This window comes from Hordeum vulgare, chromosome 3H (genome assembly GCF_904849725.1).
Source record: "Hordeum vulgare subsp. vulgare chromosome 3H, MorexV3_pseudomolecules_assembly, whole genome shotgun sequence".
In the NCBI taxonomy this organism is placed as follows: Eukaryota; Viridiplantae; Streptophyta; class Magnoliopsida; order Poales; family Poaceae; genus Hordeum; species Hordeum vulgare.
In genome coordinates, this window is record NC_058520.1 from 481,637,696 (window position 1) to 481,663,696 (window position 26,001).

The window sequence follows — 26,001 nt, forward strand, 5'->3', positions numbered from 1 at the left end:
CAACCCCGTAGTGATAATAGCGAGAACCAATCCCGGAGATGACCATAGTATGAGGAGTTCATGTATTCACTAAGTGTTAATGCGTTGGTCCGGTTCTTTATTAAAAGGAGAACCTTAATATCCCATAGTTTCAATTAGGACCCCGCTGTCACGGGGGGGATGGACAATAGATGTCATGCAAGTTATTTTCCCTAAGCACTTATGACTACATACGGAATACATGCCTACGTTACATTAACGAACTCGAGCTAGTTACATATATCTCCGTGTTATAACTGTTGCGTGATGAATACCACCCGACATAACCATCCATCACCGATCCAAACCTACGAGTCTTTTACTGTTGGTCCTTGCTACGTTAGTTTGCCCCTACTTCTGTCTCTACTACTACTGTTACTCTGTTGCTACTGCTGTCACTGCTGCTACTGTTACTCTGCTGCTGCTACTTTTAACGTTGCTACTGTTGCTATCACACTACTCTGCTAGTGATACTTTTCTGCAGATACTAAGTCTTTCAGGTGTGGTTGAATTGAAAACTCAAATGCTAATACTTGAGAATATTCTTGGGCTTCCCCTTGTGTCGAATCAATAAATTTGGGTTGAATACTCTACCCATGAAAACTGTTGCGATCCCCTATACTTGTGGGTTATCAAGAGTAGTTCCCAGGATATGATCTACTACTTCTTTGAAAATTATTTCCTTGCCCACAAGAAGCAAGCTGCCTTGCAGGAAATATATAACTTTGCGCAAGTTGAAGAAGAGAGTCTCCCACAAGCTTGGGGGAGGCTTGTCTAGCTACTGAATGCTTTGCCCGATCGCCCTCTTGAGAAGAATGAAATACTAGATATCTTCTATAATGGACTAACCAATGCTTCTAGGGACCACCTAGATAGTTATGTCGGTTGTGTTTTCAGGGAACGAATTGTGGAACAAGCTGAGATTCTATTGAATAATATCTTATGCAATGAGAATGCTTGGACTATTCCCGAACAACCTCTGAACCAACTCCGAAGAAAAGAGATATCCTATTCCTCGGTCCTGAAGATATGCAAGAAGCCAAGAAATCTATGCAACAGAAAGGCATTAAATCTGAAGATGTCAAAAATCTACCACCTGTCGAAGAGATCCAGGCTCTTGATAACCCGACATAGGTAGTAGAGGTAAATTCTCTTCATAGATTCAATGAGAGTGATATTCCTTTTGATAAACCTGCTAGCTTATGCTTAGATGAATTTCATAACTTTGTTGCCAAACAACAAAGTTTCAGTGATTACATTAGCAGACAATTGGAACAAAATGCTCGTATGCTTAGTCATTAAGTGCTTGTGTGGATAGAAATGTCAATGACTTTAAGCTTTTGAGTAAACATGCCTCCATGGTCACCACTCAGGTAGAACAAGTACTTAAGGCTCAGAATGACTTGCTGAATGAGTTGAATGACAATTATCTTAGTGTCATCACTAGAGGCGGTAGAATGGCCCAGGAACCTTTGTATCCTGAGGGTCATCCTAAGAGAATTGAACAAGATTCTCAAGGAGTTAGCACTGATGCACCTAGTCATTTTAGGAAGAAAAAGAAAGATGATAGGAACTTGCATGCTAGCAACCCTGTTGCTGTTACACCCAAGAATGCAAATGATGTCTGTGTTTCTGATGCCGAAACGCAATCTGGTGATGAACACAACCCTAGTGATAATATCGTTAGTGGTGTTCATGATGATGCTCAACCTAGAAATGATAAGGATGTGGAGATTGATCCTGTTGATCTTGATAACCCACAACCTAAGAATAGGAGATACGATAAGAATGACTTCATTGATAGGAAGCATGGTAAAGAAAGAGAACCATGGGTTCAAAAACCCATGCCCTTTCCTCCCAAACCATCCAAGAAAAAGGATGATGAGGATTTTGAGAGATTTGTTGAAATGATTAGACTTGTCTTTCTGCAAATGTGTTTGACAGATATGCTCAAAATGTCTCCATATACTAAGTACATGAAGGATATTGTGACTAATAAGAGGAGGATACCTGAGGTTGAGATTTCCACCATGCTTGCCAATTACACCTCCAAGGTTGGAACTCCTAAGAAACTAGGTGATCCCGGAGTGCCCACTATACCTTGCTCCATTAAAGGGTACTATGTTAGAACTGCTTTATGCGATCTTGGAGCCGTTGTTAGTGTTATGCGTCTCTCTCTCTTTACCGAAGACTTGAATTGGATAAGTTGACACCCACTGAAATCTCTTTGCAAATGGCCGACAAATCAACTGCTTTCCCTATTAGCATTTGCGAGGATGTGCCTGTTGTGGTTGCTAACCTTACTATCTTAACAGACTTTGTTATTCTGGATATTCCCGAGGATAATGCCATGGCGGTCATCCTTGGAAGACCCTTTTTAAACATTGCAGGGGCTGTTATATATTGCAACAAAGGCAATGTCACTTTCCATGTCAATGGTAATGAGCATACGGTGCACTTTCCGAAGAAACAATGTCGAGTACATTGCATCAATGCTATTGAAAAAAACTTCATCGATTCTTATTGGGAGCTTTGAATGCCCTATACCTACGGTTAAGATGAAATGTGATTTGCTTGTTGGGGATAGGCACATCCCCATTGAGGTAACCTAGTGACTATTCAAAAATTCTCCGTTTTTATGCGATTCGAAAAAGTTCGTCAAGGAGACTTGATCAACCTCATTGATGGATTTCTTTTGATGACCATGACATGGATGAATCTCGGAGTCACAACCCTTTGTTCCAAACCTTTACCTTCGGTTGCTTAGAATAAAAATGACAGATTTAGCTTTAGTTTTTCCTGTTTTCGGTTTTTTGCGTCCCGTAGAAAAGTCTCCCGAAAATAAAAGTTCTTCAAATGCCTTGAAAATCAAGTATGATTTTTTCTGGAAATTTGGAAAAATTCTGAGATGGAGAGCTAGTCAGGGGGATGCAGTAGTGGGCCACAAGCCCAGGAGGCGCGGGCACCCCCCTGGTCGCGCCTACCAGGCTTGTGGGGCCCACGTGTCCCCCTCCACTTATTCCAGCTCCCGTCTCCTTCTCCTACCTCGAGAAAAATTCTTTCTACAGCTCAAACCCATGTTCTTTCTCTTCTTGCTGCGATTTTTGATCTCCTTGTGCAAAGCCCCATTCACCAAACTGTTTTGGGGGAATTGCTCCTTGGTATGTGACTCCTCCATTGGTCCAATTAGTTTTTGCTCTAGTGCCTTATTCGTTGCGTATTTGTGTTGCCTTGGTGACCCTATTCTTGAGGTTTGCATGCCAATTTTAGCTGGTCCCAAGTAGTTTTGATGCGTGATATGGCCTCTAGGCACTTGTTGGAGTAGTTGCTATGAGTTTCGTTGAGCCTTGTTCACTTTTCCTTTGAGTCACTAAAAATTTCAAAAAAGGAAGATGTTGAGGAGAAACTATCATGGTGATTCCTCAAGCAAGAAGGGTCCCCGTCTCGCGATTCGGGAGCCCAATCCTTACCAACCGAGGAACGCACAGGTACAACCATGTGAATGGCCTTTTGATGAATTCATTATTGATGCAGGCTTCAAAGACGAGTTTGATACATTTGTTCACAACGCCGGGCTCAAAGAATTCATCTATGATAAATGTGAATAGTATACTACTCTCACTGCCTCTTTTGTTCGTAGATTCAAATTTTCAACTGGTCGTGACACATCCATACTGTTTGATCTGTATGACAAATCACAGACCATGGATTTAGAGGATTCAATAGAATTTGCAAGATACCTGATTGGGGTAGTCTCAATGATCCTTATAAATCTTCGGTTAGGGATATTTTTGTCTAGTATAACTGTTGGAGAAACTAGAGATATTATGCAGGCTACCATGGGGAGCATTCATTTTCCTGCCTTGCATTACTTTGCCCTCTTCATAGATAGATGCATTAACGGCAAGATCAAGCATTGTCACCTCTGCGCACCTGACCTTAGTATTCTTAAGAGCGCAGTAACGGGTGATAGAAGTTTCAACATGGGAGCTATAATAGCAAGGAGGCTGAATAATACTGCTAATGAAGGGTATTTCTTTGGTGGGATCTATGTCACTCGCATAGCAAATTTTCTTGGAGTACCCATCCGCAAAGGAGTCCCCCGCTCCATACAGCTTTCCCTAATCGCGCCGCTATGACACGCTATCAGTTCCTTGAGAGGGATAATGAATCCCTCCTATACCGGTTAGTATTTAACCGACAACGTGTTTTCCATATTACCCTTCCTGCTCCTGCCATCTTTGACTTTCAGGTAAAACGGAGATATTACATAACCAGAGGAGAGGCAGAGGAGTATGAGAGGGAGGCAAAGGTTGCTCGCCTCCGTGAGGCAGCTATTCAGGAGGTAGCTGCAGAGCTCCTGTACAACCCCCATTATGATTTTGGGTATAGCCTGGACCAGCCATGGGAGTAGACCAACTTAGGCCAAAAGCCTAAGCTTGGGGGAGTACGTGTTTCTCACCGACTTTATATTCATGCTCACACTTTCACTTTGATAGTCGGTGTTCACACCTTGCCACTGTATCATCCATGCTAGTTTATTTCTTTTTCTCGCTTTCTTCTCGTGTGTTTGTCTAGTTTGAGAAAACCCAAAAATATTTCTCGTTCTTCTTTTGCTTGTTGGGAGCTTTCCCGTGTAAATAGTTTCCTTTTTCTTTGGGTCAATGTAGAAGACCATGGTTACAATGTTTAGTGGCTCTCGCATGTATATATGTTTATCTGTCAAAGAGCCATATTACTTTGTCTTCTCCTTTGTGTTTGCTTGCAGATTCCAGCATAGTCCAATGCACGAGCACTCTTATTATTGTTCACATCATTCGGTCGTGCAAGTGAAAGGCAACAATGACGATATATGATGAAGTGACCGAGCCTGGAAAAGCTGGTATGAACTCGATCTATTTTGTTTTTGTAAATATGACTAGCTCATCGTTCCTAATTCAGCTTTGTTGTGAGAGAACCATGTTTGCAATGACAACTTATAGATCATAGTTTCTGATGCCATGTTTAATTAGCTAGGAGCTTATAATGGTTTGTCTTGGATGCCAACATGAATTTTGAGATGATTATGATGTAGTATGATAGGATGGTATCCTCCTTTGAATGATTCAAGTGGCTTGACTTGGCGCATGTTTACGCATGTAGTTGAAACAAAATCAACATAGCCTCTATGATATTCATGTTTATGGTGATTTATGTCCTACTCATGCTTGCACTCAATGTTGGTTAATCTGAATGCATTTTGATGACTGTTGTCGCTCTCTAGTTGGTCGCTTCCTAGTCTTTTGCTAGCCTTCACTTGTACTAAGCGGGAATACTGCTTGTGCATCCACTTCCATAAACCCAAAGTTGTTCCATATGAGTCCACCATACCTACCTATATGCGGTATCTACCTGCCGTTCCAAGTAAATTTGCATGTGGCAGTCTCTAAACCTTCAAGAAATAATTTGTTTTGCATGCCCGAACTGCTCTTGTGGTGACAAGGGGCGATCAGTATCTTCCATGCTAGGCATGTCATCCTCGATATGTCTTTATTCACTATCACTCACGAGAAAGGGGTCGGTAATTGGAATGCCCAGTTCCATGCTCAAATCGAAAAGATAATTGCAAACAAAACTCCCCCTGGATTGTTGTTGGTATGGACGACACCTGAGTATTCGGCTAGTCGTGGAGTGTGATTGATCGGTGGTGGGGGAGTCAAAACTTTACTTTTCTATTTGGGAACCGCCTATAGTATGTGTAGCATGGAAGATGGTGAAAACTCTTGGTCATTGCGTTGACAATGAAAGCATGCCACCCAAAATTATTTATCTCTGTCTTTAAAGCTTGAGCTCTGGCACCTCTGCAAAGGGCCTATCTATTTATGTTTCTCTTGAGTCATCCTCTTCTTGCTAAAACCACCAATTAGAGAGCACCTCTGATATTTTTATGCTTTGCTCTTAATTGTTATTGAGTATGACTGTGACTGGATCTTCTTTGCCATGAATTACAATGTCCAGTCGGCCCTTGGTCTTTGAAGGTGCTCTGCATTTATGTTTTGCTGTCTCAGAAAGAGCTAGCGAGATACCATCTGTTCATATTGCTTCATGATTGTCTTGATTGAAGTTTCGACATTTGAAATTTATTATTATTGCTCGCTAGTTGATTATGCCATTGATATGAGTTCCTCTTGAGACCTAAATGTCAATGCTTATGTGGTTAACTTATGATCTTGCTGAAATTCTGGATATGAGTTAGACATAATTACAGCAAGAAGATCAAACAGAGTTCGTAAAAGTTTTTCTTTTGTCTCTTTCAGTTTTTCAACTGAATTGCTTGAGGACAAGCAAGGGTTTAAGCTTGGGGGAGTTGATACGTCTCCATCGTATCTAATTTTCCCAACTCTTTTGCCCTTGTTTTGGACTCTAATTTGCATGATTTGAATGGAACTAACCCGGACTAATGTTCTTTTCAGCAGAATTATCATGGTGTTGTTTTTGTGTAGAAATAAAAGTTCTCGGAATGACCTGGAAATTTACGAGGATATTCGTGGAATAGAGCGAGGAGCCCACAAGCCCACCAGGTGCGGGCCCCCCTGGCCGCGCCTAGCAGGCTTGTGGGGCCCTCAGAGCTCCACCGCCTCCAACTCCAGCTCTATTTAGTCCCCTTCGTTCGGAAAAAATCAAGAAGAAGAGTTCATCGTGTTTTACGATACGGAGGCACCGCCACCACCTGTTCTTCCTCTGGAGGGAAGATCTGGAGTCGGTTCTATGCTCCGGAGAGGGGAGATCGTCGTCATCGTCATCACCAACCTTCCTTCATCGCCAACTCCATGATGCTCTTCACCGTTCGTGAGTAATCTCATCATAGGCTTGCTGGACGGTGATGGTTTAGATGAGATCTATCATGTAATCGAGTTAGTTTTGATGGGGATTGATCCCTAGTATCCACTATGTTTGGAGATTGATGTTGCTACTACTTTTCCATGCTTAATACTTTTCACTAGGGCCCGAGTGCCATGATTTTAGATCTGAACCTCTTATGTTCTCATCAATATATGGGTGTTCTTGATCCTATCTTGCAAGTTGTAGTCACCTACTATGTGTTATGACCCGGCAACCCCGGAGTGACAATAGCCGGAACCACTCCCGGAGATGACCATAGTATGAGGAGTTCCTGTATTCACTAAGTGCTAATGCTTTGTTCCGGTTCTCTATTAAAAGGAGAACCTTAATATCCCGTAGTTTCCATTAGGACCCGGCTGCCACAGGAAGGATGGAAAATAGATGTCATGCAAGTTCTTTTCGCTAAGCACGTATGACTACATACGGAATACATGCCTATATTACATTGACGAACTAGAGCTAGTTACATATCTCTCCGTGTTATAACTGTTGCATGATGAATATCATTTGGCATAATTATCCATCACCGATCCAATGCCTACGAGTTTTTCCTACTGGTCCTTGCTACGTTACTTTGCCGCTATTGCTATCGCTGCTGCTACTGTTACTTATTGCTATTGATGTCGCTGCTGCTACTGTTATTCTGTCGCTACTGTTGTCACTGCTGCTACTATTACCGTTGCTACTATTGCTATCACACCACTTTGCTACTGATACTTTGCTGCAGATACTAAGTCTTTCAGGTGTGGTTGAATTGACAACTCAACTGCGAATACTCGAGAATATTCTTTGGCTTCCCCTTCTGTCGAATCAACAAATTTGGGTTGAATACTCTACCCTCGAAAATAGTTGTGATCCCCTATACTTGTGGGCTATCAGTTACTGATGGAGTTGGGTCCCAGATCCTGAGGGTGAACATTGAGGAAATGCAGAGCACCCCTAAAGAACTTTGACCCGGGTGGTTTTAAGCCCCGTTCAAGATGATCAATGAAAATAACTACTTCCGCCTCACCAGGATTGGGAATAACCTCACCTGGGGCAGTCCTCCAACCAATGACTTCCTTACAATCAAGATGACCCGACTTGACAAATTTATCGACAAAAGTGTCATTAATCTTGGTTGGTAGCCAATCGCATTTCGAGATGCTAACCATGACTACAAAAAATAAGAAACAAGGCGGCTCAATAAGGACCATAAAACATGGTAACTTGCCAGTTGGAGATCTACGTATGTCTCTAAAGGCCCTATGACTCGCCATTAGGTGACTAAAAACCTGGATATGAGGATATTCTAACTTGCCAGTTGAGCGATTTATGGTATGTCTACGAAGGTGTTATGACTCGCCCTTCGGCGATCAAAAGCATATCTTTGGCGATGTTCTAACTCGTTGTGGTCAAGATGGCGAGTGGCGATTCAGAAAAGATTCTTTCCTTAGGGATATTCCCGAAGTGGGATAAACAAGTTTCTAAAAGCAAGCAATGAAATATGGATCTACGGGTGGATCAAATTAAGGAGATAGTGCTTAAACGAAGTTGTGAGGACTACAAACACACGAAAGTGATAGGGGTGCCTCATCAATCTATGCAGTAAATACATCAAAATGACCAACAGATGCGGCGATGCTACCGTGCTCAATACTACGGAGGATCTATCGGAAGTATGACTGATGGATCTAAAATAGAAGAGGGATCATTGCAACATTCCGAAGTTAACCTAGACTAGACATGGCAGTAAGGTTTAACCCTGATGGGGGAAGAGAGCTCATCTAAGAAAGAAGAGCGGCCCCGGAGGAAGATGCGGAAGGTTTGCGGTGGATCCTGCGCCTTCGGATTGGCCTTGAGGCGTCCGGACCACGATGGCTGGCAGCGAAGCTTCGGGAACGGTGAAGAAACAGGGGAGCTGGCGCGAGGAAGACAAAGGTTGAATAGGAACCTAAAGTGGGGGTAGGTGAGGGTGCCCCCACTCCCCCCTGCGGTGATTTAAAGCCCGGGTGCTGGAATCGAGGCGCCGGCGCAGGAATAGATGCGACAAACTAAAAATTTGCAATGACGACGCTTGGATTTTCGGGATAACTAAATGGCGGTGAGAAAGATCCGTTGGGTGGTTGCGTCATTAAGTCCCAAAATTGGAGGGATAAGGTTATGTCATCAAAAACTTCTTCGCGGCTCAAACAATTCATGATGGATGGCGGCTTGTCGTTCGTCAAAAGATAGGAGGGATACAAGTCGCCCCAAAATGAGTGGAAGTTTATTGGCATGAATAAATTCAAGACAATCTGGGGCCTAATGTTGGGGATATTACCCGCGGTGTAACCCGCCCTAATTGGGCCGGGTCACTAAAGGGGTGACTCATCCTTTGGGAATACAAGCCTTGGTCCACGGGGCCCAAGAGCCGGATGGCGGTTCAAGAGCTATACAGAGGATATGCCACCAAGGAGGTTTCCCGTCTTGGATAGCAAGGCGACTTAGAGATAGGGAAAACCACGATCTGTAGCTTGGCTAGGACTCTTGTAAATCATAGGGCCTCGACCTGTATATATAGGCGAGTCCCTAGGGAAGATAGCGAAAGTTAGAAATCATCAAGAGCTAGGTCAGGCGAGTTATGCCCTCCTTGTAATTGAAACCATCATCAATCTACACAAAGGAGGACGTAGGCTTTTACCTCCACACGAGGGGCGGAACCTGGGTAAAATCTGAGTCTCGCTTTCGCTCACCCCCTTTGAGTCTCCACCAAAGTGCGATGGCTCCTTCATTAAGTCCTTTCACGAGGACATCTGCCGTGACAAAACCACGACAGTCTGCACACTTAAGGTTCGACGAAGTTTTAGTATAGTTGAGTTATATGTGTGGTTACTGAATGTTGTTCGGAGTCCCGGATGAGATCACGGACATCGTGATGGTTTCCGGAATGGTCTGGAAACGAAGATTGATATATAGGATGGTTTCATTTGGTTACCGGAAGGTTTTCGGGCATTACCGGCATTGTACCGGGAGTGACGAATGGGTTCCGGAAGTTCACCCGGAGGGGTGCAACCCACTCGGAGGAAGCCCAATGGCCTTAGGGTGGGGCTCCAGCCCTTAGTGGGCTGGTGGGATAGCCCAAGAGGGCCTTGGCGCCAAGAGAAGAAAAACCAAAGAGAAAGAAAAAAAAGGGGAGGTGGGAAGGAAGAGAAGGACTCCACTTTCCAATCCTAATTGGAGTAGGATTCCTCCTCTCCTCCTGGCCGGCGCACAAGCCTCCTCCCCCTCTCTCCTATATATAGTGGTGATTTAGGGCTGATTTGAGACAACTTTTGCCATGTGCAACTCAGATTTAGACACCATAGTTTTACCTGTAGATCGGATTTCTAAGGAGCTCGGGCGGAGCCCTACAGGAGTAGATCATCACCACCACTGGCGCGCCGTCATGCTGCCGAAGAAGTCATCTACTTCTCCGTCTTGCTTGCTGGATCAAGAAGGCCAAGATCATCATCGAGTTGTACGTGTGCTGAACACGGAGGTGTCATCTGTTGGACACTAGATCGGAACGGATCGTGGGACGGATCGCGGGACGGTTCGTGGGACGGTTCGTGGGCGGATCGAGGGACGTGAAGATGTACCACTACATCAACCGTGTTTCTTAACGCTTCCTGCTATGCGATCTACAAGGGTACGTAGATCCAAATCTCCTATCGTAGATGGACATCACCATGATAGGTCTTCGTGTGCGTAGGAAAAAAATTGTTTCCCATGCAACGTTCCCCAACAATGGCATCATGAGATAGGTTCATGCGTAGATGTTATCTCGATTAGAACACAAAGGGTTATGTGGATGGTGATGTTCGATTTGCTGCCCTCCTTAGTCTTTTCTCAATTCGGCGGTATTGTTGGATTGAAGCGGCCCGGACCGACATTATTCGTACGCTTATGAAAGACTGGTTTCATCGATTGACATGCAACCTCGTTGCATAAAGATGACTGGTGGGTGTCGGTTTCTTCAACTTTAGTTGAATTGGTTTTGACCGAGGCGGTTCTTGGAGAGGTTAAATAGCAATTTGCACATCTCCGTTGTGTTTTTTGCGTAAGTAAGATGCGATCATACAAGATACCCATAGCAGCCACGTAAAACATGCAACAACAAATTAGAGGACGTGTAACTTGTTTTTGCAGGGTATGCTTGTGATATGATATGGCCAATGACCTGATGTGATATATTGGATGTATGAGATGATCATGTTGTAATAGTTAATATCGACTTGCACGTCGATGGTACGGCAACCGACCGGAGCCATAGGGTTGTCTTTAAACTAACGTTTGTGTTTGCAGATGTGTTTACTATATTGCTTGGACGTAGCTTTAGTAGTAATAGCATAAGTAGCACGACAACCTCGATGGCGACACGTTGATGGAGATCATGATGATGGAGATCATGGTGTGGCGCCGGTGACAAGAAGATCATGTCGGTGCTTTGGTGATGGAGATCAAGAAGCACATGCTGATGGCCATATCATGTCATTTATGAATTGCATGTGATGTTAATCCTTTTATGCACCTTATTTTGCTTAGAACGACGGTAGCATTATAAGGTGATCTCTCACTAAAATTTCAGGACGAAATTGTGTTCTCCCCGACTATGCACCGTTGCTACGGTTCGTCGTTTCGAGACACCACGTGATGATCGGGTGTGATAGACTCAACGCTCACATACAACGGGTGCAAAGCAGTTGCACACGCGGAACACTCGGGTTAAGCTTGACGAGCCTAGCATGTGCAGCCATGGCCTTGGAACACATGAGACCGAAAGGTCGAGCATGAATCGTATAGTTGATATGAATAGCATAGAGATGCTTACCACTGAAACTATTCTCAACTCACGTGATGATCGGACTTGAGTTAGTGAATTTGGAACATGTACCACTCTAATGGCTAGAGAGATGTACTTTTTGAGTGGTCGTTTAGCAAGTAATTTGATTAGTTAAACTCTAATTATCTTGAACATAGTCCAAGTCCACTATGAAATATTCGTGTTGTAGATCAATGGCTCACGCGACAGTCACCCTGAATTTTAATACGTTCCTATAGAAAGCTAATTTGAAAGATGATGGAAGCAACTTTGTAGACTGGGCTCGTAATCTTAAGTTGCTCCTGCAAGCTGGGAAGAAGGATTATGTCCTTAATGCTGTGCTAGGAGATGAACCACCCGCTACGCCTGACCAAGATGTTAAGAACACTTGGTTAACACGTAAGGAGGACTACTCAGTAGTTCAATGTGCAGTCCTGTATGGCTTAGAGCCGGGACTTCAATGTTGCTTTGAGCATCATGGAGCATTTGAGATGTTTCAGGAGTTGAAGTTTATCTTTCAGAAGAACGCCCGGATCGAGAGGTATGAGACCTCCGATAAATTCTATGCTTGCAAGATCGAGGAGAATTCGTCTGTTAGTGAACATGTGCTCAAAATGTCTGGGTACTCAAACCGTCTAGCTGAGCTTGGGATTGAACTCCCGCAAGAGGCTATCATTGAGAGAATTCTTCAATCACTGCCACCAAGCTAGAGCTTTGTGTTGAACTATAACATGCAAGGAATAAACAAGTCACCCGGCGAGTTATTCGCGATGCTGAAAGTCGGAGAGTCAGGACTCCATAAAGAGCATCGAGTGTTGATGGTGAATAAGACCACTAGTTTCAAGAGAAACGGTGAATGAAAGAAGGGTAATTCGAAGAAGAGCAGCAAGCCTATTGCCTATCCGATGAAGAAACCCAAAGCTGGACCTAAGCCTGAAACAGAGTGTTATTATTGCAAGGGTATGGGTCACTGGAAGCGCAACTGCCCCAAGTATTTGGCTAAGAAGAAGGCGGACAAGGAAAAATCAGGTATATTCGATATACAAGTTATTGATGTGTGCTTAACCTGCTCTCGTAGTAGTGACTAGGTATTCGATACCGGTTCCGTTGCTCATATTTGCAACTCGAAACAAGAACTGTGGAATAAGCGAAGGCTCGGAAAGGATGAAGTGACGATGCGCGTGGAAAATGGTTCCAAGGTTGATGCAATCGCTGTCGGCACAGTTTCACTTTAGTTACCATCAGGATTAGTTATGAACTTAATTAATTGTTATTTAGTGCATGCGTTAAGCATGAACATTATATCTGGATCTTGTTTATTGCGAGAAAGTTACTCGTTTAAGTCAGAGAATAATGGTTGTTCTATTTCTATGAGTAATATCTTTTATGGTCATGCACCCAATGTGAGAGGATTTTTCATATTGAATCTTGATAGCGATGATACACATATACATAACATTGAGACCAAAAGAGTTAGAGTTAACAATGATAGTGCCATGTTTTTATGGCACTGCCGCTTAGGTCATATTGGTGTAAAGCGCATGAAGAAACTCCATTCCAATGGACTTTTGGAGTCACTTGACTTTGATTCACTTGACACGGGCGAACCATGCCTCATGGGAAAGATAACTAAGACTCCGTACTCCGGAACAATAAAGCGTGCAAGCAACTTGTTGGAAATCATACATATCGATGTATGCGGTCCGATGAGTGTGGAGGCGCGCGGCGGATATCGTGATTTTCTCACCTTCACTGACGATTTGAGTAGACATGGTTATGTCTACTTGATGAAGCACAAGTCTGAAACGTTTGAGAAGTTCAAGCAATCTCAGAGTGAAGTTGAAAATCATCGTAACAAGAAGATCAAGTTCCTACGGTCTGATTGTGGGGGTGAATATCTAAGTTTCGAGTTTGGTGCTCACTTAAGACAATGTGGAATTGTTTCATAGTTGACACCGCCTGGAACACCACTGCGTAATGGTGTGTCCGAACGTCATAATCGTACTTTATTAGAAATGTTGCAATCTATGATGTCTCTTACAGATTTGTCGTTATCATTTTGGGGTTATGCATTAGATAGAGCTACATTCACTTTAAATAGGGCAGCATCAATATCCGTTGAGACGACACCGTACGAACTACGGTATGGCAAAAGACCAAAGTTGTCGTTTCTTAAAGTTTGGGGATGTGATGCTTATGTCAAAAAGCTTCAGCCTGAAAAGATGGAACCCAAAGCGGAAAAGTGCGTCTTCATATGTTACCCAAAAGATACAGTTGGGTATACCTTCTATCTCAAATCCGAGGGCAAAGTGTTTGTTACTAAAAATGGAGCTTTTCTCGAGAAGGAATTTCTTTCGAAAGAATTGAGTGGGAGGAAGATAGAACTTGATGAGGTTGTCGAACCTCTAATCCCTCGAGATGGTGGCACAGGGCAAGGGGAAACCCATGTCGTTGCGACGCCGGTTGAGGTGGAAGTTGATGATGATGATCATGAAACTTCGGATCAAGTTCCTGTCGGACCTCGCACGTCACAGGATCACGTACTGCTCCTGAGTGGTTCGGTAATCCTGTCTTATCAATTATATTGTTGGACAACAATGAACCTGTGAATTATGAAGAAGCAATGGTGGGCCCAGATTCCAACAAATGGCTGGAGCCCATGAAGTCCGAGATAGGATCCATCTATGAGAACAAAGTGTGGACTTTGGAAGTACCACCTAAATTGAGATAGAAGGTATACCCAACTGTCTCTTTTGGGTAACCTATGAAGACGCACTTTTCCGATTTGGGTTCCAGCTTTTCAGGCTGAAGCTTTTTGACATAAGCATCACATCCCCAAACTTTAAGAAACGACAATTTTGGTTTTTTGCCATACCACAGTTCGTATGGTGTCGTCTCAACGGATTTTGATGGTGCCCTATTTAAAGTGAATGCAGCTGTCTCTAATGCATAACCCCAAAACGATAACGGCAAATCGGTAAGAGACATCATAGATCGCACCATCTCCAATAAAGTACGATTACGACGTTCGGACACACCATTACGTTGTGGTGTTCCAGGCGGTGTCAACTGTGAAACAATTCCACATTGTCTTAAGTGAGCACCATCTCGAAACTCAGATATTCACCCCCACGATCAGACCGTAGGAACTTGATCTTCTTGTTATGATGATTTTCAACTTCACTCTGAAATTGCTTGAACTTTTCGAACGTTTCAGACTTGTTCTTCATCAAGTCGACATAACCATATCTACTCAAATCATGAGTGAAGGTGAGAAAATAACGATATCTGCCGCGTGCCTCCACACTCATCGGACCGGATACATCGGTATGTATGATTTCCAACAAGTCACTTGCACGCTCCATTGTTCCGGAGAATGGAGTCTTAGTCATATTGCCCGTGTCAAGTGAATCAAAGTCAAGTGACTCCAAAAGTCCATCGGTATGGAGTTTCTTCATGTGCTTTACACCAATATGACCTAAGCGGTAGTGTCATAAAATATGGCGCTATCATTGTTAACTCTCACTCTTTTGGTCTCAATGTTATGTATATGTGTATCATCTCTATCAAGATTCAATATGAATAATCCTCTCACATTGGGTGCATGACCATAAGAGATATTAGTCATAGAAATAGAACAACCATTATTCTCTGACTTAAACGAGTAACCGTCTCGCAATAAACAAGATCCATATATAATGTTCATGCTTAACGCAGGCACAAAATAACAATTATTTAAGTTCATAACTAATTCTGATGGTAACTGAAGTGAAACTCTGCCGACAGCGATTGCGTCAACCTTGGAACCATTTCCCACGCGCATCGTCACTTCATCTTTCGCCAGCCTTCGCTTATTCCGCAGTTCCTGTTTCGAGTTGCAAATATGAGCAACAGAACCGATATCGAATACCCACGCACTACTACGAGAGCTGGTTAAGTACACATCAATAACATGTATATCGAATATACCTAATTTTTCCTTGGCAGCCTTCTTATCAGCCAGATACTTGGGGCAGTTGCGCTTCTAGTGACCCATACCCTTCCAATAATAACACTCTGTTTCAGGCTTAGGTCCAGCTTTGGGTTTCTTCGTCGGATTGGCAACAGGGTTGCCGCTCTTCTTGGAATTACCCTTCTTTCCTTTATCGTTTCTCTTGAAACTAGTGGTCTTATTCACCATCAACACTTGTTGCTCTTTACGGAGTTCTGACTCTGCGACTTTCAGCATCGCGAATAACTTGCTAGGTGACTTGTTCATCCCTTGCATGTTATAGTTCAATAGAAAGCTCTTGTAGCTTGGTGGTAGTGATTGAAGAATGCTGTCAGTGATAGTCTCTTGCGGGAGTTCAATCCCCAGCTCAGCTAGACGGTTTGAGTACCCAGACATTTTGAGCACATGTTCACTGATAGACGAATTCTCCTCCATCTTGCAAGCATAGAATTTATCGGAGGTCTCATACCTCTCGATCCGGGCGTTCTTCTGAAAGATAAACTTCAACTCCTGGAACATCTCAAAGCGACGTTGAAGTCCCGACTCTAAGCCATACAAGACTGCACATTGAACTACTGAGTAGTCCTCTTTATGTGTTAACCAGGCGTTCTTAACATCTTTGTCAGCCGTAGCGGGTGGTTCATCTCCTAGCGCAGCATTAAGGACATAGTCCCGCTTCCCAGCTTGAAGGAGCAACATAAGATTACGAGCCCAGTCTAGAAAGTTGCTTCCATTATCTTTCAACTTAGCTTTCTCTAGGAACGTATTAAAATTCAGGGTGACTGACGCGTGAGCCATTGATGTACAACACAAATATTTTCAAAGTGGACTTAGACTATGTTCAAGATAATTAGAGTTTAACTAATCAAATTAGTTGCTAAACTCCCACTCAAAAAGTACATCTCTCTAGTCGTTTGAGTGGTACATGATCCAAATTCACTAACTCAAGTCCGATCATCACGTGAGTTGAGAATAGTTTCGATGGTAAGCATCTCTATGCTAATCATATCAACTATACGATTCATGCTCGACCTTTTGGTCTCATGTGTTCCAATGCCATGTCTGCACATTCTAGGCTCGTCAAGCTTAACCCGAGTGTTTCGTGTGTGCAACTGTTTTGCACCCGTTGTATGTGAACGTTGAGTTTATCACACTCGATCATCACGTGGTGTCTCGAAACGACGAACTGTAGCAATGGTGCATAGTCGGGCAGAACACAATTTCTTCATGAAATTTTAGTGAGAGATCACCTCATAATGCTACCGTCGTTCTACGCAAACTAAGGTGCATTAAAAGGATTAACATCACATGCAATTCATAAGTGACATGATATGGCCATCATCTTGTGCTTCTTGATCTCTATCACCAAAGCACCGACACGATCTTATTGTCAACGTGTCTCCATCGGGGTTGTCATGCTACTTATGCTATTACTACTAAAGCTACGTCCTAGCAATATAGTAAACGCATCTGCAAACACAAACGTTATTTTAAAGACAACCCTATGGCTCCTGTCGGTTGCCTTACCATCGACGTGCTAGTCTATATTAACTATTACAACATGATCATCTCATACATCCAATATATCACATCACATCATTGTCCATATCATATCACAAGCATACCCTGCAAAAACAAGTTAGACGTCCTCTAATTTGTTGTTGCATATTTTACGTGGCTGCTATGGGTATCTAGTAGAGCGCATCTTACTTATGCAAAAACCACAACAGAGATGTGCAAATTGCTATTTAACCTCTCCAAGGACCGCCTCGATCAAAACCAATTCAACTAAAGTTGAAGAAACCGACACCCGTCAGTCATCTTTATGCAACGAGGTTGCATGTCAATCGATGAAACCCGTCTTTCGTAAGCGTACGAATAATGTCGGTCCGGGCCGCTTCAATCCAACAACACCGCTGAATCGAGAAATGACTAAGGAGGGCAGCTAATCAAACATCACTGTCCACATAACCCTTTGTGTTCTACTCGAGATAACATCTACGCATGAACCTATCTCATGATGCCACTGTTGGGGAACATTGCATGGGAAACAAAAAAATTCCTACGCACACGAAGACCTATCATGGTGATGTCCATCTACGAGAGGAGATTTGGATCTACGTACCCTTGTAGATCGTACAACAGGAAGCGTTAAGAAACACGGTTGATGTAGTGGAACGTCCTCACGTCCCTCGATCCGCCCCGCGAACCGTCCCGCGATACGTCCCACAATCCGCTCCGATCTAGTGCCGAACGGACGGCACCTCCGCATTCAGCACACGTACAGCTCGACGATGATCTTGGCCTTCTTGATCCAGCAAGCAAGACGGAGAAGTAGATGAGTTCTCCGGCAGCGTGACGACACTCGGGTGGTGGTGAAGGATCTACTCCTGCAGGGCTCTACCCGAGCTCCGCAGAAATACGATCTTGAGGTAAAACTATGGTGTCTAGATCTAAGTTGCACGTGGCAAAAGTTATCTCAAATCAGCCCAAAATCACCACTATATATAGGAGGTAGGGGGAGGAGGCTTGCCTTGAAGGCCAAGCCCTCAAGGGTGCGCCCTCTAGGGAGGAGGAGGAGTCCTACTCCAATCCTAGTGCGCCACCCCTAGGATTGGAATGTGGAGTCCTTCTCTTCCTTCCCACCTTTCTTTTTTTTCCTTTTCTTTTGTTTTCTTCCTTGGCGCATAGGTCCCTTTGGGCTGTCCCACCAGCCCACTAAGGGCTGGTACGCCACCCCTAGGGTCTTTGGGCTTCCCCCGGGTGGGTTGCCCCTCTCTGGTGAACATCCGGAACCCATTCTTGGTACAATCCCGGTAATGCCCGAGAACCTTCTGGTAACCAAATGAAGTCATCCTATATATCAATCTTCGTCTCCGGACCATTCTGGAAACTCTCGTGACATCCGTGATCTCATCCGGGACTCCAAACAACATTCGGTAACCACATATATAACTCAACTATATTAAAACATCGCCGAACCTTAAGTGTGCACACCCTGCGGGTTCGAGAACTATGTAGACATGCACCGAGGAACTCCTCGGTCAATATCAAATAGCGGGACCTGGATGCCCATATTGGATCCTACATATTCTCCGAAGATCTTATCGGATGAACCTCATTGTCAAGATTCATATAATCCCGTATGTCATTCCCTTTGTCCTTCAGTATGTTACTTGCCCGAGATTCGATCGTCGGTATCCGCATACCTATTTCAATCTCGTTACCGATAAGTCACTTTACTCGTTTCGTAATATAAGATCCCGTGACTTACACTTAGTCACATTGCTTGCAAGGGTTGTGTGTGATGTTGTATTACCGAGTGGGCCCCGAGATACCTCTCTGTCACACGGAGTGACAAATCCCAGTCTTGATCCATACTAACTCAATGGACACTCATGGAGATACCTGTAGAGCACCTTTATAGTCACCCAGTTACGTTGTGACGTTTGATGCACACAAGGCATTCCTCCAGTACCAGTGAGTTATATGATCTCATGGTCATAGGAACAAATACTTGACACGAAGAAACCTATAGCAATAAAACGACACGATCAATATGCTACGTTCATAGTTTGGGTCTAGTCCATCACATGATTCTCCTAATGATGTGATTCAGTTATCAAGCAACAACACTTTGCACATAGTCAAAAAACATTGACTATCCTTGATCAACTGGCTAGCCAACTAGAGGCCTGCTAGGGACATTGTTTTGTCTATGTATCCACACATGTATGTATGTTTTCATTGTTTTGTCTATGTATCCACACATGTATGTATGTTTTCATTCAATACAATTATAGCATGGATAATAAACGATTATCTTTAAACGGGAAATATAATAATAACTATTTACCATTGCATCTAGGGCATATTTCCAACAATTGCCTTAGCAAAGGAACCAAGGTTTCACAAGAAGACCAGACACATCAGACGACGGTTCAACCTCATCCGCGACTACGTCGAAGGAGAGGCCGTGAATATTTGCAAAGTGCACACGGATCTGAATGTAGCAGACCCGCTGACTAAACCTCTTCTACGAGCAAAACATGATCAACAGCAGAAATGTATGGGTGTTCGATTTATTACAATGTAAATCGCATGGCGATATGAGGACTAGATTCTTGACTCTAGTGCAAGTGGGAGACTGTTGGAAGTATGCCCTAGAGGCAATGATAAATAGTTATTATTATATTTCCTGTTTCAAGATAATCGTTTATTATCCATGCTATAATTGTATTGAATGAAAACATAGATACATGTGTGGATACATAGCCAAAACAATGTCCCTAGCAAGCCTCTAGTTGGCTAGCCAATTGATCAATGATAGTCAAGGTTTTCCGAATATATGCAAGTATTGTCACTTGATAACTGGATCACATCATTAGGAGAATCATGTGATGGACTAGACCCAAACTATGAATGTAGCATATTAATCGTTTTGTTTTAGTGCTATTGTTTTCTGCGTGTCAAGTATTTATTACTATGACCATGAGATCATATAACTCACTGACACCGGAGGAATACTTTGTGTGTATCAAACGTCGCAACGTAACTGGGTGACTATAAAGATGCTCTACAGGTATCTCCAAAGGTGTTAGTTGAGTTAGTATGGATCAAGACTGGGATTTGTCACTCCGTGTGACGGAGAGGTATCTCGGGGCCCACTCGGTAATACAACATCACACACAAGCCTTGCAAGCAATGTAACTTAGTGTAAGTTGCGGGATCTTGTATTACGGAACGAGTAAAGAGACTTGTCAGTAAACGAGATTGAAATAGGTATGCGGATACTGACGATCGAATGTCGGGCAAGTAACATACCGAAGGACAAAGGGAATGACATATGGGATTATATGAATCCTTGACACTGAGGTTCAACCGATAAGATCTTCAGAGAATATGTAGGATCCAATATGGGCATCCAGGTCCCGCTATTGGATATTGACCGAGGAGTGCCTTGGGGTATGTCTACATAGTTCTCGAACCCGCAAGGTCTGCACACTTAAGGTTCAACGATGTTTTAGTATAGTTGAGTTATATGTGTGGTTACCGAATGTTGTTCGGAGTCCCAAATGAGATCACGGACGTCACGAGGGTTTCTGGAATGGTCCGGAAACGAAGATTGATATATAGGATGGTTTCATTTGGTTACCGGAAGGTTTTTGGGCATTACCGGCATTGTACCGGGAGTGACGAATGGGTTCCGGAAGTTCACCGGGTGGGGGGCCTTAGGGTGGCGCACTAGCCCTTGGTGGGATGGTGGGACAGCCCAAGAGGGCCTTGGCGCCAAGAGAAGAAAAAACAAAGAGAAAGAAAAAAAGAAGGGGAGGTGGGAAGGAAGAGAAGGACTCCACTTTCCAATCCTAATTGGAGTAGGATTCCTCCTCTCCTCCTGGTCGGCGCACCCTTGAGGGCTTGGCCCTCAAGGCAAGCCTCCTCCCCCTCCCTCCTATATATAGTGGTGATTTAGGGCTGATTTGAGACAACTTTTGCCACGTGCAACTCAGATCTAGACACCATAGTTTTACCCCTAGATCGGATTTCTGCGGAGCTCGGGCGGAGCCCTGCATGAGTAGATCATCACCACCACCGGCGCACTGTCACGCTGCCGGAGAACTCATCTACTTCTCCTTATTGCTTGCTGGATCAAGAAGGCAGAGATCATCGTCGAGCTGTACGTGTGCTGAACGCGGAGGTGCCGTCCATTCGGCACTAGATCGAAACGGATCGTGGGACGGATCGCGGGATGGTTCGTGGGACGGTTCGTGGGGAGGATCGGGGGACGTGAAGACGTTCCACTACATCAACCGTGTTTCTTAATGCTTACTGTTGTGCGATCTACAAGGGTACATAGATCCAAATCTCCTCTCGTAGATGGACATCACCATGATAGGTCTTCGTGTGCGTAGGAAATTTTTTGTTTCCCATGCAATGTTCCCCAACACCTTGGATGGGAAACAAAAAACATTCTACGCACACGAAAGACCTATCATGGTGATGATCATCTACGAGAGGGAGATCAGATCCGCATACCCTTGTAGATTGCTAAGCAGATAGCATTAAGAAACGCGGTTGATTTAGTGGAACGTCTTGGCGATCCAAATCGTTGTCCCACGATCCGTCCCGATCTAGCGCCAAACGGACGACACCTCCCCGTTCAGCACACGTACATCTTGGTGACGATCTCCGCCTTCTTGATCCAGCAAGAGAGACGAAGAGGTAACTGAATTCTCCGGCAACACGATGGTGTGGCAGTGATGGTGGTGAAGCTGCTCCAGCAGGGCTTCGCCGCGGCGTATCGAATCAGCTAAGAGTTGTCACGAGGACGTGGAGAGAGAGAGAGGGTTGCGCTATGGCTTGGGTGCAAATACCCTCTCAAATCTCCACTATATATAGGAGAGATAAGAGGGAGGGTGCCTTGTCTCCTACTCCAAGTAGGAGGGGTCGCCCGAGCCAAGGAGGAAGGTCTCCTCCACCAATTTGGTTTGGTGGAGGAGTCATTTCCTTCTTGTCCACCTCCTTCCTTTTTTTATTGTTTTCCTTTATTTTTGCTTCAGCCAAAATAGGCTTATTGGCCTGGTCTCACCAACCCACAAAGGGCTGGTGCTCCATCCATAGGCCAATTAAGTCTCTCCCAGGTGGGTGGCCCCTCCCGGTAAAACCACATAACCCATTTGTCACTCCTCGTACATTACCGGTAATGCCTGAAATCCTTCCGGAAGCCAAATGTAACATTCCTATATATCAATCTTTGTTTCCGGACCATTCCGGAGACACTCGTGACTTCCGGGATCTCATCCGGGAAACGTCACCGAGCCTTAAGTGTGCAGACCCTGTGTCGGTGAATACTCACAACATATGCCATAGGTAGGCTAAAGTTGGTGAGAACCGAAGGGACAAAGGAGGGCGTCGGGAACGAGGTTGGTACAAGCATAGAATGCACGATGTACCCAGGTTCACGGCTCTCCGTAGAGATAATACCCCTAGTCCTGCCGGAGTGTTTGATGCGTATGAATGGATTACGAGGTTGCTCCTAGAGCTGTGTTGGGAGGAGGAAGAGGGGAGCAGCAGGCTCGTCTCTGCCTCACTCTATGTGGTTGGTGGATGTGAAGTGTTGTTTGACCCCCCTGCATGGAGGGTGACCGGGGGGTTTTATAGACAAACCCACCGGCCTACAATATGGATAAAGGGTACAAGAGTGGGACCCGACAAGCGGCCTCGCCGGTTGACCAGGGGCCCAAAAGAGTCTTGTCTTGTCGCTTGAGGGGCCCGCCGGCTGAATGGTCTCGATTAGCTGTGGGACCCGCCGGCTGGCCAATGAAGCTCTCGCGTAAGGTTGACGCCGAGCACGCGTTGTACGTCGAGCATCATCCAGCGAGATTCATCATGGGCATGTAGTACGACCATCTCCACTGTTCCCCATGCTGAGTGCAGTAATGGAGTGGGAGTGTGACGGTCTGACACTATGCTAGGTGATGGATCAGAGCCGGGGTAGGTCAGCGGCGTGGCCGCCAACGCTCGTACCTGCCGAACACTCCGATCCAGTACCTTTGCTGACGCATAGCTACCTTTAATTGTTAGGTCTCATCCTGACCTACGATCTGATGTGACTTGTGATCCACGGCTGGCTAGCCTGCTTGGCTAGCCGTCTTGGGCACGGCCGCCTCGTTCCTAGCTGGCCGGCTTGACCAGCCCGGTCAGGAAGAGGTTGCCGTCTCGACTCTAGCCGGCAAGGGTTGCCTGGCTGGCCAGAGAGATGGCCGCCTCGTCCTGCAGCCAGTAGGCGCGGCCTAGCCGTCCAGAAGACTTGGGCCTTGGGAAACTATACTTGTCGATATCATTTGGGCAGGAAATGAAGGAGCACGCTTGATGAGCCTACCCCGGGGTTATCCCCCCGACAGTAGTCCCCGAAGCTGGAGAGGCCTGCCGTCTGCGGACGGGCGGCCTCACCGGCTTGATGATTTGTCTTGGTATTTTTGCCGCTATTCGTGACGGGGAGCGCCGGCTCCGAAACCGGCTGGCTTCGAGGCGACGCCTCGGCTTTGTCGTAGCTCGCCCGAAAGGCGCCACGTGCCAGGCCCCGCCTGACGTAATGATGGTGATTACTGGTGACAGGACCAGGCCTGGGCCCTGGGTCCCGCCACGAGGCCCCCTCGTCCTCCGTGCGAGAGATCCTCTACCGATTTACTCCACGACGGTTGGGCTTAGGGAAGCGTTACCGCCCGTGATACACGGGGTTAGTGGGGGTCCCGCGAGCACCGGATCCCCTCCCGACGACGCTTCGTGGGGTTTAAATGGGACGCGGGGGTTCCGAGGAGGCCATTCGCCCCCCTTCTCGCCCCGCATCGACGCTCTCTTTCTCCCTGAGCCCAGAGAGAAACAGCTCGCCCTCTTCGTCTTCCTCGCCTTTGTCGCCGCAGAGCCACCAGCCCTTTCGAGCTTTAGCGGCCTGTAGCCATGGCCGGTGGCTCCACCTCAAAAAAGTCCTCGTCGCAGAAGGCCTCGTCGTAGGGAGCCTGGCTGGGCAGCGGGATCTGCAAAGGCCACATCGAGGCGCTCCGCCATCACCGGCTGCTGCCCCTAGCCTCCTAGCTGCTAGTGCGAATCCCCGGCGCCGAGACCGCTCCCACACCTGCTGTGGGAGAGGTCGTGGTCTTCAACGAGCACTTCTACCGGGACTCCGGGCTTTCGGCCATCGCCTTCTTCTCCGAGTGGCTTCGCTTCTTTGGCCTGCAGCCGCATCACCTGGCGCCGAACGCCATATTGCAGTTGTCGGCCTTTCTGGTCCTGTATGAGGGCTTTGTGGGGATCGAGCCCCGCGTCGATCTCTGGTGCAGCTTGTTCTTCTTCAAGCAGCAATCCATCGCCATGGAGAAGTCCGAGGTGGAGAAGCTCGCCGGACCGCGCCCGATGACGCCGTGCGGAGCCACGCTGGTGCATCACCGCTCGAAGTCTAGCTTCCCCCAGATGCCCAGTCTTTGCGGCAAGGTAAACACCATAACACATTTTTTGGTAATGGGGGTAGTTCTGCTTGGAGGCGGAAAAGACCTCGCTGAGGTAGTAGATAGGGCGTTGTACTGACAGTACCTTGCCCTCCTCCTTGCGTTGAACTGCCAACACTACACTGACCACGCGGGTGGTTTCTGCAATGTATATGAGTATGGGTTCCCTTTCAGCCGGTGCTGCCAAGATTGGCAGGCTCGAGATGGCCCGCTTGAGGTCGCGAAAGGCTTCGTCCGCCTGGTCGTTCCACTCAAATTTCATCGTCTTCTTCGTGAGCTGGTTGAGTGGAAGGGCCTTCTCGCCAAGCTGGCTGACGAACCGGCTAAGGGACGCCACGCAGCCGGTGAACTTCTGGACGTCTAGGATTCGAGCCGGCCGCACCATCCGCTCGATGGTGCCGATCTTCTCGGGGTTCGCCTCGATGCCACGAGCGGACACGAAGAACCCCAAGAGTTTGCCGCCTTGAACCCCAAAGACGCACTACTCTGGGTTGAGCCGGATCTTGTACTCGCGCTGGTTGGCGAACATCTCCCGGAGGTCGTCGAGGAGGCTGAAGTGCTGCTTCGTCTTGACAATGATGTCATCCACATAGACGTGGATGTTTCTGCCGATCTGTGGAAGTAGGCACTGCTGCATGTAGCGTTGGAACGTCGCACCAGCGTTCTTCAGGCCGAACGTCATGGTGGTGTAGCAGTAGGCCCCGAAGGGCGTGATGAAGGAGGTCTTCAGGCGATCAAGTTTGATTTGATGGTAGCCTGAATAAGCATCCAGAAAAGACAGCAATTCGCAGCCTGCAGTGGAGTCAATCACTTGATCTATCCTAGGCAACGCGAAAGGGCCTTTCGGACAGGCCTTATTCAGGCTAGTGTAGTCGATACACATACGCGAGTTGTTGTTCTTCTTCAGCACCAGGACTGGATTAGCCAACCAGTCCGGGTGGAAAACCTCCATCATGAAGCAGGCTGTAAGGAGCCGGGTGATCTCTTCTCTGATTGTGCGCCGCTTCCCCTCGGCGAAGCGGCGCAAAGGTTGTTTCACCGGCTTTGCATCCGGTCGCACGTGAAGTTTGTGCTCGGCGTACTTCCTCGGAACACTCGGCATGTCCTTGGGGGACCATGCAAAGATGTCCCGATTCTCACGGAGGAAGTCGACGAGCTCGCCTTCCTATTTGGGGCTGAAGCCAGCCCCGATGGTGACACACTGCTTCGGGTTGGCAGGGTCGAGTGGGACCTGCTTGGTCTCTTGAGACGGCTTCAAAGAGCCCTCGCCGTCCGATTGGGAC